This window comes from Protopterus annectens, chromosome 2.part0 (genome assembly GCF_019279795.1).
Source record: "Protopterus annectens isolate FY-2018-M chromosome 2.part0, PAN1.0, whole genome shotgun sequence".
In the NCBI taxonomy this organism is placed as follows: Eukaryota; Metazoa; Chordata; order Ceratodontiformes; family Protopteridae; genus Protopterus; species Protopterus annectens.
This window is the reverse complement of record NC_056728.1, coordinates 1,769,004,307-1,769,018,541: the sequence shown is the minus strand read 5'-3', so window position 1 is coordinate 1,769,018,541 and position 14,235 is coordinate 1,769,004,307.

Below are 14,235 nucleotides of genomic sequence, written 5' to 3'. Positions count from 1 at the left end.
CTTGTTGTGGAAATATCTTTTGGAACAACTCTTTGGAAATCTCTATGGACACGCCACAGTATTTTTAACCAAATAAGAGATTATTTTTTCTTGCACTATTAATATGATGATCATTACACACATTACAATTATAAACTGTTCCCTTTATTTGTAGTACCATTCCTTTGCAAAATAATCATTAGCTCTCTCTTTATACTTTACAGTTCCTAAGTATGACCCATGATATTGCCAGCATTTTCTCCTGAACCAAGTAGTCTCTGTTCATTTATCATTCTTAACCACCAACCCTTGGCTGCAACTAATCTATTTCTTGAATGAAATGTATACTCTTTATTTTCTCATAATAAATTTCTGTTCCTTTCAACCTCCCATAAGCACTTCTTGAAGCTCTTGCATTTTATTAATCACTCCTACTACATTGCTGAAACTCTTTAAGTGTCTTTTAATCAAAGACAAAGGTTAAATGCACAAACAGTTTAAAGATATGCACATAAACTGTATATTACATGCCAAACTCTTGTCTCATCTCTCAGAATCAAATAGGCTAGTGGGGTCTATGCAACCAGAGAACAAGGCAGCCTGAATTTACAGGAAAACAAACTTCTCATATAGATTAAGGTAAATAAGTTGGGACACAAGGTATAGAATGAACACCTCCAAAATCCATCCCCCATTTTGATCCCACACTTTAACTGCTCTTCTACTCACTGAACTGAGCACGCCAACCACCAAACACATTTTGTCTCATTGCAACTCATATTACATATGTACCTTGTAGAAAACAATCCTACACGTGGTGGCATTGCTGCAGTATTCTGTTGCATGCTACATTAACTTTCTTTTTCATAGAATTTCTATGCCAATGTGAGACTGCATGCTTTACTTGCTGTCCTGTATTTTATTCCCTTTCAAAAGTACAAAAGCAGAAACCTCAGTCTCTTAAAGATCTATGTCACTGACTTGTTTTATTAACTCCAATGAGATTTGTGGCAACTAGACTTCATTCAGTTAACTACTGACATAGAATCTTTGTTGCTGGATCTGGATACTGAAATGGATTTAGTATATATGAAAAATGCATTTGAAGGACATCTGAGCTTACTTAATGGCATGGTTTAACTAACAGTTTTACTTACACATCCAAAGAGTTGCTATAGTCACAAGAATTGTTTACCCTGTTTTGAAAATGTTTTTATGACAGACTTTGAAAAATGTATAGTTATGGCTCACAACATGTAACTTGAATTTATTTTTATTATAGATACAGTGGCATGTCATATATCTTGAATGATACAAGCAGACACAGAATTGTTTAGCTACATAAGAATTCCATTTCTGGAGTTTCAAGTTAAAATGTAAAATATCTGAAAATGTATTAAATTTCTTTCATTTCAAAACTGTTATGACAAGTTCACCAAAAAATTCAGACAAAAACATAAAAAGAAAAAAAAAGAGCTGGAGATATTATTCTCCATGCAATTACTTCAAAGATTGTCACTACCAATGTCTTTCCCTCTTTCGTTAATCACCTTTGTTGTTACCTTTAATGCAAATTGACATACAGAAAAGCATACCTTCTCTGTAAAAGTCCAATTTCAGACACAAACAACTATAACATACTAAACAACACACAAATTGATGTGCTATTTATAATGCTATGTAATCAGTGTAACGCATGACCTTAATCATAAAACCACTAACTCCTTATCCCAACTAATAAGTAATCCAAAACCATGTCTATTTTCCTCAGCCATCCACATACTGAGCCTCTAACCCATCCTCCCAGTCATCCCAGACCCTGTACAATCCTTTCTAATTTGCAATATCACCCAAATATAAATTATTTCTCTTATCCTCCATTAAGGCGCCATATACCCACCACTCTAACTTTAGTTAACCATAAAGCTTAGATACATGTAGTATTAATTACCTTGTTAATAATTTTAAATTTCCCTGATAGTTGACATATAACATACCCAAAATTCTAATTTGAACCAAGCATGAGTCTTCTCCATAAACAATGAATATATCTAATGAAATCAATTTAAATATTTCCACTTTTATTACTTAACTTTTATAAAACATGAGTAAACGTGCTTGAAAACCAAACAGAAATTTAACTCATTAAATTCTAAATTTTAAAGAGTCATACAAAGTAATCCTTGGCCATAGATAAATCATAAAAAAAATGTAATACTAACTTTCTCCTTGGCAAAAAAAAATACTTTTAGAGCACAATCACTGGGATTCATAAATGTTACCACTCAGTGCACATTGTTTTCAAGAACATCCCTACCACATTGCTTGTGCTGTCTATTCACTCAGAAAGGCTGCATACAGGGCCAGATTTCAAAAGATTTGCTCTCAGTGTAAGTGATTTATTTCAGTGTAAGACATACCTATAAAAATGCTTAGTATAGGGATCAGATTCAAAAACCCTTGCTCTCAGCCTGCTCTCAATGTAAGTCGTCAGTTGCACTGAGAACAAGTCTTTTTGGAATGAGGGCCTAAGTGTACCCTTAGTGTATACTTAATGGTAACCTTTATGATTCCCAGCTAATACCTAATAACTAATAAAACTGAACACTATTTAATAACTTAATCCTAACAATACCATAAAGTAAACCACAGATAGCAAATAACTATTAAACTCTTCCCTGTGTATAAAATATTATATTAAAGGCCAAAGGATAATTCTCTTATCGTCTTAAAATAACAGGAAGAACAAAGAAAGACAGTTTTATAATTTAACTACACAAAACCAGGAAGCATCCTAAATGAGTCACAAACTTTGGTGTGACCATATTGAGAAACTAGAACACTATCACTTATATTTGTGCAACAATATATCTGCATGTATCCATATCATATCCAATAATTCAACATACAGCAAGATTATGCTGCCAAATGTTAGTCTGGTCAACAGTGTTCCTGTTTCTTTTCAATTTCATAACCAGACTTTCTTAATTGTATTCAAGCAAATATACTCCTTTTCTTCTTTTTCATTAATGCATACTCATCATTAAATAGGAAACACATTCAGCTACAGATTAATCATTATAATTGCTTTTATACGTTCATAGCTTCTTACTCTACTTATGGCCAAAAAAGACCATTAAGAAGCTCAGCCACATCATCTAGTACTGGTGGGAAACTGGCAGTGCCCCCCCTTAAGTAGAGTTTCACCACATATTCCTGGTGAAAATATGTATCCCCCATTCACTCATCCAGACCAGTTCTAAAGGTTGCTAGGGAAGTACTTTGTTGATAGCCTATTCCACCTGTTACGCCATCTGGTCTTGTTGATATGATAGTGTAGGTTTGGGTCTCTATAATGGGTGGTTGTTTTACCACTTGTTCTATTTAGGTGAGAGAGTTCCAAGAGTGCTGGGTCATTCATAGCATGGAAAGCTAAGCAGAGATCATCCCTCATGGGGTCGTACAACACTGAGTAGAGCAACAGAGTTTATAAGCTATCAGGGCAACTAAAGGTACTAAATCTTAAGTAAATTGTTGTGAGGAAGCATTGAGGTCTGTCAAGCTGGTTTAAATGTTTGGTGAGGTACATGCTGAAGGGTGCATTATGTTCAATGCTGGGCCTAATAAGGAATGAATGAAGTCCGACTATAACTTCTTTAGATCTTGAGGAGATGCCATAAAGGATAAGATATGCAAGGTTAACCACAATCTAGACTATAGAAACAATTATGATGTGGCAATAGTTATGTCTTCATATAATATTACACTAATGCACTTCCCTGTCATAAATACATGTAAACCACACATGAACACAAACATGGTCATCATATCTTTGAAACATGACATCTTAAACCACAGAACAAAATATCAACAGACATACTAATGTTGCTTTCAGAGATTAAATTCACCATACACCACCAGTTTTCACCAGATTATCCTCAATCAACTATCAAAAGCATTCTTAAACTCATTCCCTTCAGGGATGTCAAAAGAAGAAGAATAAAACTTAACAAATGTCCCCGCTATACTCAAATTATCCTGAAACATAGGACCTTGCTGCAAAATACGATGACTAAATAAAATCATCAACAATATCAAATTATTTAAATATACTAAACTATCTCATTATGGCCCTCGAGCCAGATTATTCTTATTTTGAATCATGTTTTTACCCTATTACATTTACATTTACAGATCAGAACAAATTGTGAAAATGTTATGTATTCACGTAAGTTGTATATCTTTAAATACTAGCACTCTAATACAGCTGACTGTTTTAAGTGATATATAAGTTATCACATTGTGAGGAGGAAGTCTTATGAAGTCTCATTATCCATGATAAAAAAAAAACTATTTTTTTTTGTGACTATAGCACTAGAGGTTTTGTTTATGTTGCCTAGTGCCAGCAATGTGCATGTTTTATGTGGGTAAAACCCAAAGATGTTTTAAAGACTGCATTTATGAACATCTCTTTGACATTAGACATCTCAGACCTAATAATGCATTGGCCAAACATACTGACCAACAACCTGAACATCAGTTCTTATTTTGTAGTGTAGAATTGTTAACTAAAGATCCTAGGTGAGGTCCTTGGGCTGATCTTCTGGAAGCAAAGGAGCTTATCTGGCAAATTAGACTTCAGGCTCACACTCCCCCAGGTTTGAATGTCTATATTAGCATCAACAGTATTTTAAAATTAAAGTCCTGTGTTATATAGGTTTCAAGTTGTTTTTTAGAATCAATTATGTGAGTATATTTTTGTTTTATTCCTTTTTGAGTACAATAAGATGTTGTGTGTTTTATCATCATATATTTTTTATATTTGTCTTTAAATGCATGCACTTATGGTCTGTAGTATGTCTCTGATCAGTGTTATAGGGTCAGGTGATAGACTTACTGCATTATTTAAACTGGATTTTTTTTTTGTTAGTTGATTCTAGTGAAGTCTTAGGATATAAACAGACTGTATTTTAAATTTTTGCTTTTATTACATCGTGGTGTGTAGTGATCAGCAGTATGGTTTCATGCCAGGAAAGAGCACTGCAGATGCAATGTTTGCTCTGAGAGTGTTGATGGAGAAGTACAGAGAAGGTCAGAAGGAGTTGCATTGCGTCTTTGTGGACTTAGAGAAAGCATATGACAGGGTGCCTAGAGAGGAGTTGTGGTATTGTATGAGGAAGTCGGGAGTGTCAGTGAGGTATGTAACAGTGGTACAAGATATGTGTCAAAGGAAAAATATACTTTAAAAATGATCAAAACACGGTAGGTTCAGGTTAAGGCACTTTAATCTTGCAGCAAGGAGACAAAAACGTGCTAGTACAGAGTTTGTCTAACTAGAATCAGGAAATACAGGTATTTTTATACATTTTCTAATAAGACATTGCCTACCAAGCTGACGTTGTGAATCACAAGTTCTGTCATCATTACTTCATAGTCATTGTTTTTACAATATTCTGCTGGTACCATAAATTTTTGTGAGAAACTTCCTAAGAAAAACAACGTGGCCTTGGCTACCACCGGTTAGATATATGCAATGTTGCCATTTAAGGTACTATGGCTAATTCGAGCACAAAGCAAGTATAGATTGCAGTTCATTTCTCTAACAGTCCTTTGTCTATGTTATCTCTAAACTTCTGCAGCTGCACATGTTCTCATGCTTCGAACAGAGCTGATTGTTTAAAATCATTACATTTACAGAATATAGCATTGTTCATTCATTTTTCCTGACCTAGCAGATAATCACCTGCTTCTCAAGTACATTTCCAAAAGGCATAAACATGAATATTGCTGTGCTAGCAATTACTAGGTCAGAGGGCATCTTGCAAGTTTCAGAAAGCACACTGCAGTTTCAAAAAGTATCTTTTCAGTCTCATGTGAAACTCAACTATATATAAAACAGTGCATATAAAATAGAATGAAAAACGTGTTAACTTATTTAGTTTCTAATTAGCATTAAGCATACACACATTAATACATATTTTTCTGACATTTCCCCCCTGTTAATACTTTTTAATTCTATTTTCAAAAGAATAAACAGTTTGGTTCTTCTCCCAACCTCTTCCATTCAGGATTTGCAGTTAAGAAAGTCATTCAGTTTAAACTTATGAAAGTGTTTCACATTCTAACAATTCTTCACTTTCAGTATTTAGATACAAAGTCTCAGAAACTGATATATCTATAAATTCTTTGATTAACTTTTTCATGCAGGGAATACCACAACAAATACATGCTCCTAATAGGAGTAATCCCACACAAATGGCAATCAGGATGTTCATTAGGATGGAACATCACCCCCCAAACAAATTCTGGAAAAGGTCTGTCAGAGGGTTTGGGCCTGGTTTGGTCATGGCCGACACTTGCTGTATCACCTCAAGGTGGTCGTTTATCTCCTGTTGATGATCAGGTATATACGCACAGCACTCTTCTTTGACTAAAGCCCATGTACCACCTCTCGCCGCTAGGGTTAAGTCAAGAACCATTCGGTTCTGGAGCACTACAGTTCTCATAGCATTCAGTTCATCAGTTATCAATTCAAGAGCAGAAAAAGTTGCATTACTCATTACTTCAAGAAGTTTAGACAGTTTTTACAGCTCCCAAATTGATTTCACTGCGCCATATGCAGGTAATATGCCTGCCCATGATATAACAGTATCACTCAAGTCCATGTGTGTCAGTTTGGTACCCACAGCATGATGGTCTTTTCAGCCCACCTTGATCTGTCCCACTGGATTTTCAGGCTTCCTAACAGCTTTTTTGGCCACATCTCGGGTATTTCAAATATTTCCCTGAGGCAAAACTCAGGTGTCGTATGGCCGGGACCAGGTACCCCAAAAAACAACTGCCAGACCAATTCTCAGGTAACCATTTATATGCTTTCCTACCACACACAAAATAACAATCCTCTACCTTAGTAGCTACTTTGTTACGAAATGGCTGCCCTGCATGAAACATTTTCCTATCTATTACAGATAGTTGTTTAAAAAGTACAGGATTATGTTGCACTTGTTCAATAGTCTTATGCATGGACTCAAGAAATGAGTCATAATTTGAACTACAAGCTGCACCCATTTTGTTTGCTTTGGTATAACATTTGTAATGTACAGTCACATTGCACTTGCAAAAACCCACTTGAATTGTGTCATTCTTATAAAAACATACAATTCCCTTTTGTGTCACAGGCAAATACAGTGCTACCTTATCATATGCTTTAATAGCTACGGTGTCATAAACCAAATTTTCCCAGGTCTCATTGACCCCTAGGGGGACTGCAGTCATTAATAACACCCCGTATGCTGTTGGTATGGCTGTGCAAATCCAGCAGTTCAAAACATTAAAAGTCTCAGCATACACACGTGCAATTGCCTGATAAGTATTAAAGTTCGGGTGCCAGTCTAAGGTCGGCTCATCACGTTTGATCAGTTCAACTTTTGTGGCTGGGAAAAGGAAAAGCCACAACAAAAAGATCAATGTTATCAGTATAGCTATCAGAATAATTATGCAAGTTTTCTGAGGTTGTTCTGCATCTCTGTTTGCTCTATACCTGGTCATTTTGTTCTCGTTGTACAACAGTAACAAGGTTTTTGTCCAGTTCAAAGTTCTTACCAGTTTACAGTGTGTCAGATGAATCCAGGACGCTCACTCCGCGATCTTGACTGCAGTGGGTGTTGACAGTAGTACCTGGTACGGCCCTTCCCACTTCGGAGAACTCCAGTTTTTTCTCTTCACCACCTTCACCCAGACCCATGCGCCTGGGGCTACTGCTGCTTCCGATGGTCTTGTTTGCTCTTTATCTGAAACAGAATTTAACTGCAAACGTTTGTTATTCAAAAATCGCCTCATATACCCTGCAAGTGAACTGTCAGCCTCCTGCTCTGCAGGCATGAGAGGTTTCCATTGAGGTGTATAATATGCCTCCCAAACAGAACTTCAAAAGGAGTTAACCCTTTTGCATTTGGAACAGTTCTCATGCTCAACAGTGCCAGAGGTAAACAGTGCACCCAGTTCTTTTGTGTCTCACTAATCAATTTTCTAAGCTTGTTTTTCAAAACCCCATTATGCCTCTCTACTAATCCTGCAGATTGGGGGTGGTATGCACAATGATTTTTCAGAGAAATCCTGAAATAACAGCTAAGTTGTTGTATAGTTTGATTTACAAAGTGTGTGCCATTGTCACTATAAATCTTTTCTGGTATGCCAAATCTAGGAATAATTTCTTTAACGAGGACTTTTGCAACAGTAGCTGCATCTGGATTTTTAGTTGGAAAAGCTTCCACCCATTTGGAAAACATATCTATAATAACAAGGCAGTACTTCTTATTTCCGCATTTGTTCAGTTCTATAAAACCCATACAAATAGTATGGAATGGATACGGTGGTATAGGGAAACTCCTTTGCTTAGGTTTCAATGCCCCTTGTGCATGATGCTTGTTACAAACATGGCATACTGCACAAAAATTTTTTGTGTAGTTTGTAAATCCATACGTCGTAAACACTCGATTCACTAACTGTACCATCCCCCCTGTTGAGACATGGCACTGCCCATGGCTCAACAAAGCTGCATATCTAAACAAGTTAGATGGTAAAATTGGTTTGTTTTCTTTGGAGATGTTCAGTTCCTTCTCAAGGATTGCTCCTCGTTTTATCCACTTCTGTTTTTCTACATTTGTAGTAAGTGTCTGCATTGTTTTTAACATTTCTAAGTCTAAAATCTCAGATGGTTGTAATTCCTCACTTAAAAGAAAAACTTCTGAAGCTGAAGCTGCTTGTTTTGCAGCTGTATCAGCCCTCGCATTACCTTTTGAAATTCTATCCTGTTGCTTGGTATGAGCTACGCATTTGTAAATAGCTACTTTCTGAGGTAACTGAATAGTCTAACAAGTCTAAAATAAATTGCGCATGGTTAATTGGTTTACCAGTAGATGTTATCATCCATCTATTTTTCCACTGCTGCGCAAAAACATGTACAGTAGAAAAAGCATACTGACTGTCAGTAAAAATGTTTACTTTCTTACCTTTTGCTAAGGTACATGCCCTTGTCAAGGCAATCAATTCTGCTGCTTGTGCAGATAAGTTGTGTGGTAAAGACTTTGCTTCTAAAATCTCGGTATCAGAAACTACTGCATACCCCACTAGATTCTGTCCTGTAGGAACCCTCCTGCACGAGCCGTCCACATAGTATGTCACCTCGGCATCATCCAAGGGAACATCTGTAAGGTCTTTTCTAGGTAGTGTCTTTTGCTCAATCTCCTGCAGGCAGCAGTGTGGTTTGCCATCTGCAGGGGTTGGGAGCAAGGTTGACGGATTCAAAGTTGTGCATCGTTCAATTGTCATATGAGGTTGGCTCAACAGTATAGTCATACAGGAAAGATGTCTAGCAGGAGAGAGATATGCTACTTTTTCTTGCAGTAAAATAATTGTGACTGCATGAGGCACTCTCAATGTGAGAGGGTGGAACAATACTACTGAGGCTGAAGCCTGCACTGCCATTGCAGCTACGACTACTGCTTGTACACAGTGGGGCAAGGATCGCGCCACTGGGTCTAGCTGTGATGAATAGTAAGGTATGGGGCATTGTTTGTCCCCATGCTGTTGTGTTAACACTGATGTCATATAACCTTGCTTACAGTCTACAGTTTGGAAAAATCATTTATGATAGTTTGGTAATCCTAAAACTAAGGAAGAAGCTATCAGTTGTTTCAGTTTGCAGAAAGCTGATTCTGCTTCTGGTGTCCACTGTAATAAATCTTGTGCTGCCATCGGCTTTTTGAATATCAAGTTAGTCAGCGGAGCAAATTCCAAAGCATAGTTTGGACTCCAACTTCGACAAAAGTTAGTAGTACCCAGGAAGGACATAATTTCCTTCTTGGTAGTTGGTTTAGGTGCTTGTAATATTCATCTAATATTCTGCCTTCTTTGGATATTACATATCCCAGGTATTTAACCTGTTTTTTCCAAAGTTGCATTTTGTTTTTGTTTACCTTGTGTCCTTGAGTGGCTAAAAATTGTAATAATGCTATGGTATCCTCTCTGCATTCTTGCTGGGTGGGGGCTGCCAGCAGAATGTCGTCTACATAAAGTAAAATCTGACTACCTTTTGGTGGGATAAATCCTGCCAGGTTACTTGCCATTTCTTGTGCGAATATTGTTGGACTTTCACAATATCCCTGTGTAGTCTTGTATATGTATATCGTTTCCCGTGAAATGTAAATGCAAACCAATGTTGGCTGTCTGGGTGTATCGGTATTGAGAAAAATGCATTGCTAATATCTACCACAGAAAAATACTTTTGTTGAGGTTTCAAATCATTCAATAAAGTGTGTGGATCTGGCACCATAGGTGCCCTGGGTATAACTGTGTCATTTACAGCTTGTAAATCTTGGACCATACGCCATTCTCCATTTGCTTTCCTAACAGGAAATAAGGGTGTATTACACGGTGAATCAGGAGATTCTATTAAGACTCCTTCCTTAAGTAAGGCTGCTATTATAGGTTTGATTCCTATTTCTGCATCCTTTCTTAAGGGATACTGTCTCTTTTGAGGTCTAAATGCTGATTTTGGCGTGATAGTAACTGGTCCTGCTGTACGAATAAGTCCTACATCTGATTTCCCTGTTGACCAGAGAGTCTCTGGTATGTCTCGTAAGGCTTTTTCCTCTTCCTCTAGTAAGAGTGCTACTCAGCTATTCTCACTTGCCTGTGAGTGCACAGCTGGGTGTATCTGTATTATCCAATTTAACTTCTGCTTTTGTACTCCTTGTTCAGAGAGTTCTAACTCTGTCTGTTTTTCCCACCTTGTGACTTTTTCTCCTAGGTCTGCCCACTTCAAATTTCTATCTTTAGTTAAACTTACATGTGGTAATCGATTAGATTTGTAAAGTGCTAGGAATTCCTGGGGCAATTAACAGCTTACTACACTGTTTCCTTCTGTGTCCCAGTACAAATTTTGTAATACTAATCTATTAGCATGGTTTTTAAACAGTTCTTGCTCATATTCTTTATAAGGTCCTGGTCTGTTACAGTAATATAGAGTGCAATGCAACAAATGCTGTTTATCGGTGTCAAGGGAGGGGGATTTACTGATGGCTACGTTCATCAGTTCTTTGGTTACTGCCCCTGGACCAGTCGTAACTAAGTCCTGGCTGTACCAATAAAATGTTTCACCCTTCGGTCGCACTACAAAAGTATCCATTTGTCGCTGTGCTTCCATACCCTGCATAGTTGGAACTACGGCTATGCCAAATATCTGCATTAGGTCTCTGCCCAAGAGATTCACTGGGCATTTTGCAGAAACAACAATTTTGCTTTTCTGGGTCATCCCTGAAACTGGGTCAGTTATCGCTATGTTGTGGGAGAGTGGATCCCGATACAGCTGTCCATTAGCTGCTTTCACTAAAATGTAGTCCAGTGACTCTGAATTTTCTGGTAGTTTGGAAGGATGTATCAGGGTCTGTGAAGCCCCTGAGTCACACAGGAATTTGATTTCCCTCCCCTCTACCAGAAGTGTAACTTCCGGTTTTCTGTCTGCCAAGTAGAGCTCTAATCTCAATAATGCTAAGTCCAAAATTTCATTTTCTTCATTATCTATGAATTCATGTACATCCTCTATTTCTTCTGTCACATCCTCTACCCTTTCTATCACATTTGCATTTGTCTTTTCTTGTTTATTCCTATCCAGTGATTCTTGACTGTCATATAGTCATTCCTCACCCTCCTTGTCTTCTGTGGTTACCTTCTTATTTTGCCTGCAATCCCTTGCTAAATGTCCCTTTTTCCCGCATTTGAAACATTCACCCCTTTTCTTTCTTTCTTCAAAGTCTTCTGATCACTTATCAGATTGTTTGTTTCCCTGGGTATTTTTCTTACCCTTCTTCCCAGTTTGTACTACAAAGACTTCTGATCCATCTTCTACTGCAAATACTTGAGTTTTCTTTTTCTTTTTGCTATTAAAATGCCTTTCGGCATGTCTTGCATATTCAAGTAATGACTGTCATCTACTTGTACGATGATCTACCATGTGCTTTGTAATAAAGCTGCTAATGGGCACAATACTGCCTTTTAAAAATGCATTCTTTAGCTGTTGCTCATATGGGGAATCATGTGTTTGATCTTCAGGTACCTGCATTCCACAATGGTTATTAAAACATTCTAATAATCTGGCATAATATCTATCAACAGTTTCACCTTCTTGTTGTATGCATTGATTAATGCAAGTCCAATCAGCCCTAGGCTTCCATTTCTCAGAGATTCGGTCTGTCAGACCTTTCACTCTGTTGTCCAGTTCTGCATTACTATGTGGGAGTGGTCTAAGCTCTGCGTCACAGGGATTCCAGTTGCCACTGATCATGTGCCAATCTGGACCTACGATTTGTCTAACTACTTTCTCTACTTCTTCTCCATTCAAATGGTAACTTAACCTCATGCCTTGTAAGTCTTCTAAGAATTTTCTAAAATTAACTTTTGGATGGGGAATTCCCTCTGTGGCTTTCTGGATGTCTTCCGGTGTCCACGGTCTATATACTAGAAGAGTTGGATCCTGTCCTGCCTATCCTGCCTGCGGATTTGGTACTTCTATGAGTGGACATATCTCTTCCTCACTCATAGCTTGTGAATTTTTATTTATTTCATATAATTCAATATCCCCTCTCAAGTTGTGTGTTCGAGACCTGGTCTCGATAGGATCTCTGACAAATGGTTTTGATTTTGCAGGAACAGCTGGGTATAGCGGAGGTGGATCAGCTTGTCCACACGCTTCATATTCTGGCAAGGAAAGCGGAGGGGGCGGAGGAGGTGCTGTTGCTATTACCAAGTTATTATCTTCTTTATCTAAGAACATTGCTCTTGAATTTTTAATCTTTTGTTCCCTGTGGTTTGCTTCCTCAAGCCACATATGTGCCTGAGGGACTCCTAATTGTCGTTGCTGTTTTAGCTGACCTTTCGTGTCTGTTTTAAGTTGTCTAACAAGTTTAATAAGTGAATGTTTATCTAAATTACCATCAAATTTGTATTTATCAACCCATTTTGTATAATACTTAACATTATCGGCACGCTGTAATTGCATATATTATGCGTCTTCGGTTAAGGGCGGGTCTCGGGAACTTTTCATGCACTGATTTACCATGTTGTCTTAGCTAAGTCAGAAATTGTTACGTAACTCTTCTTATCATGTGGTACCATGATTTTACACCTAATCTAGAATAACTGCCTACCTATTCTGTTTCCCTGATCTATGACAAGACAGCAATCTTTTTGTCCCTGATCTGCACATGCAAATCTCCCTGGCAAAACAATACTGTAACAAGTCCCTGATCTAAAACAGAAATAAGGTAAATTCCTCCTTACCTGACCCTCCGTGAGTTGATCCACCAGAACGCTGACTCGTCCTCCAATCCCAGATCAGAAACAGTGGCTGGCCTCTTTCGAACGACAATTCAGTCGGAGGTCTTTCAAGACAGAAGAGCCGATGTGGCCACTTCTCCATACGGGTACATGCCACCGGGCCCAATTCTGACCTGAGCCTAGAGTGAGAGGTACTTTCCAGTCTGAAGGACCAAAACTGTCAAAGGAAAAATATACTTTAAAAATGATCAAAACACGGTAGGTTCAGGTTAAGGCATTTTAATCTTGCAGCAAGGAGACAAAAATGTGCTAGTACAGAGTTTGTCTAACTAGAATCAGGAAATACAGGTATTTTTATACATTTTCTAATAAGACATTGCCTACCAAGCTGACGTAGTGAATCACAAGTTCTGTCATCAATACTTCACAGTCATTGTTTTTACAATATTCTGCTGGTACCATCAATTTTTGTGAGAAACTTCCTAAGAAAAAAACTTGGCCTTGGCTACCACCGGTTAGATATATGCAATGTTACCATTCAAGGTACTATGGCTAATTCCAGCACAAAGCAAGTATAGATTGCAGTTCATTTCTCTAACAGTCCTTTGTCTATGTTATCTCTAAACTTCTGCAGCTGCACATGTTCTCACTTAGAACAGAGCTGATTGTTTAAAATCATTACATTTACAGAATATAGCATTGTTCATTCATTTTTCCTGACCTAGCAGATAATCACCTGCTTCTCAAGTACATTTCCAAAAGGCATAAACATGAATATTGCTGTGCTAGCAATTACTAGGTCAGAGGGCATCTTGCAAGTTTCAGAAAGCACACTGCAGTTTCAAAAAGCATCTTTTCAGTCTCATATGAAACTCAACTGTATATAAAACAGTGCATATAAAATAGAATGAAAAACGTGTT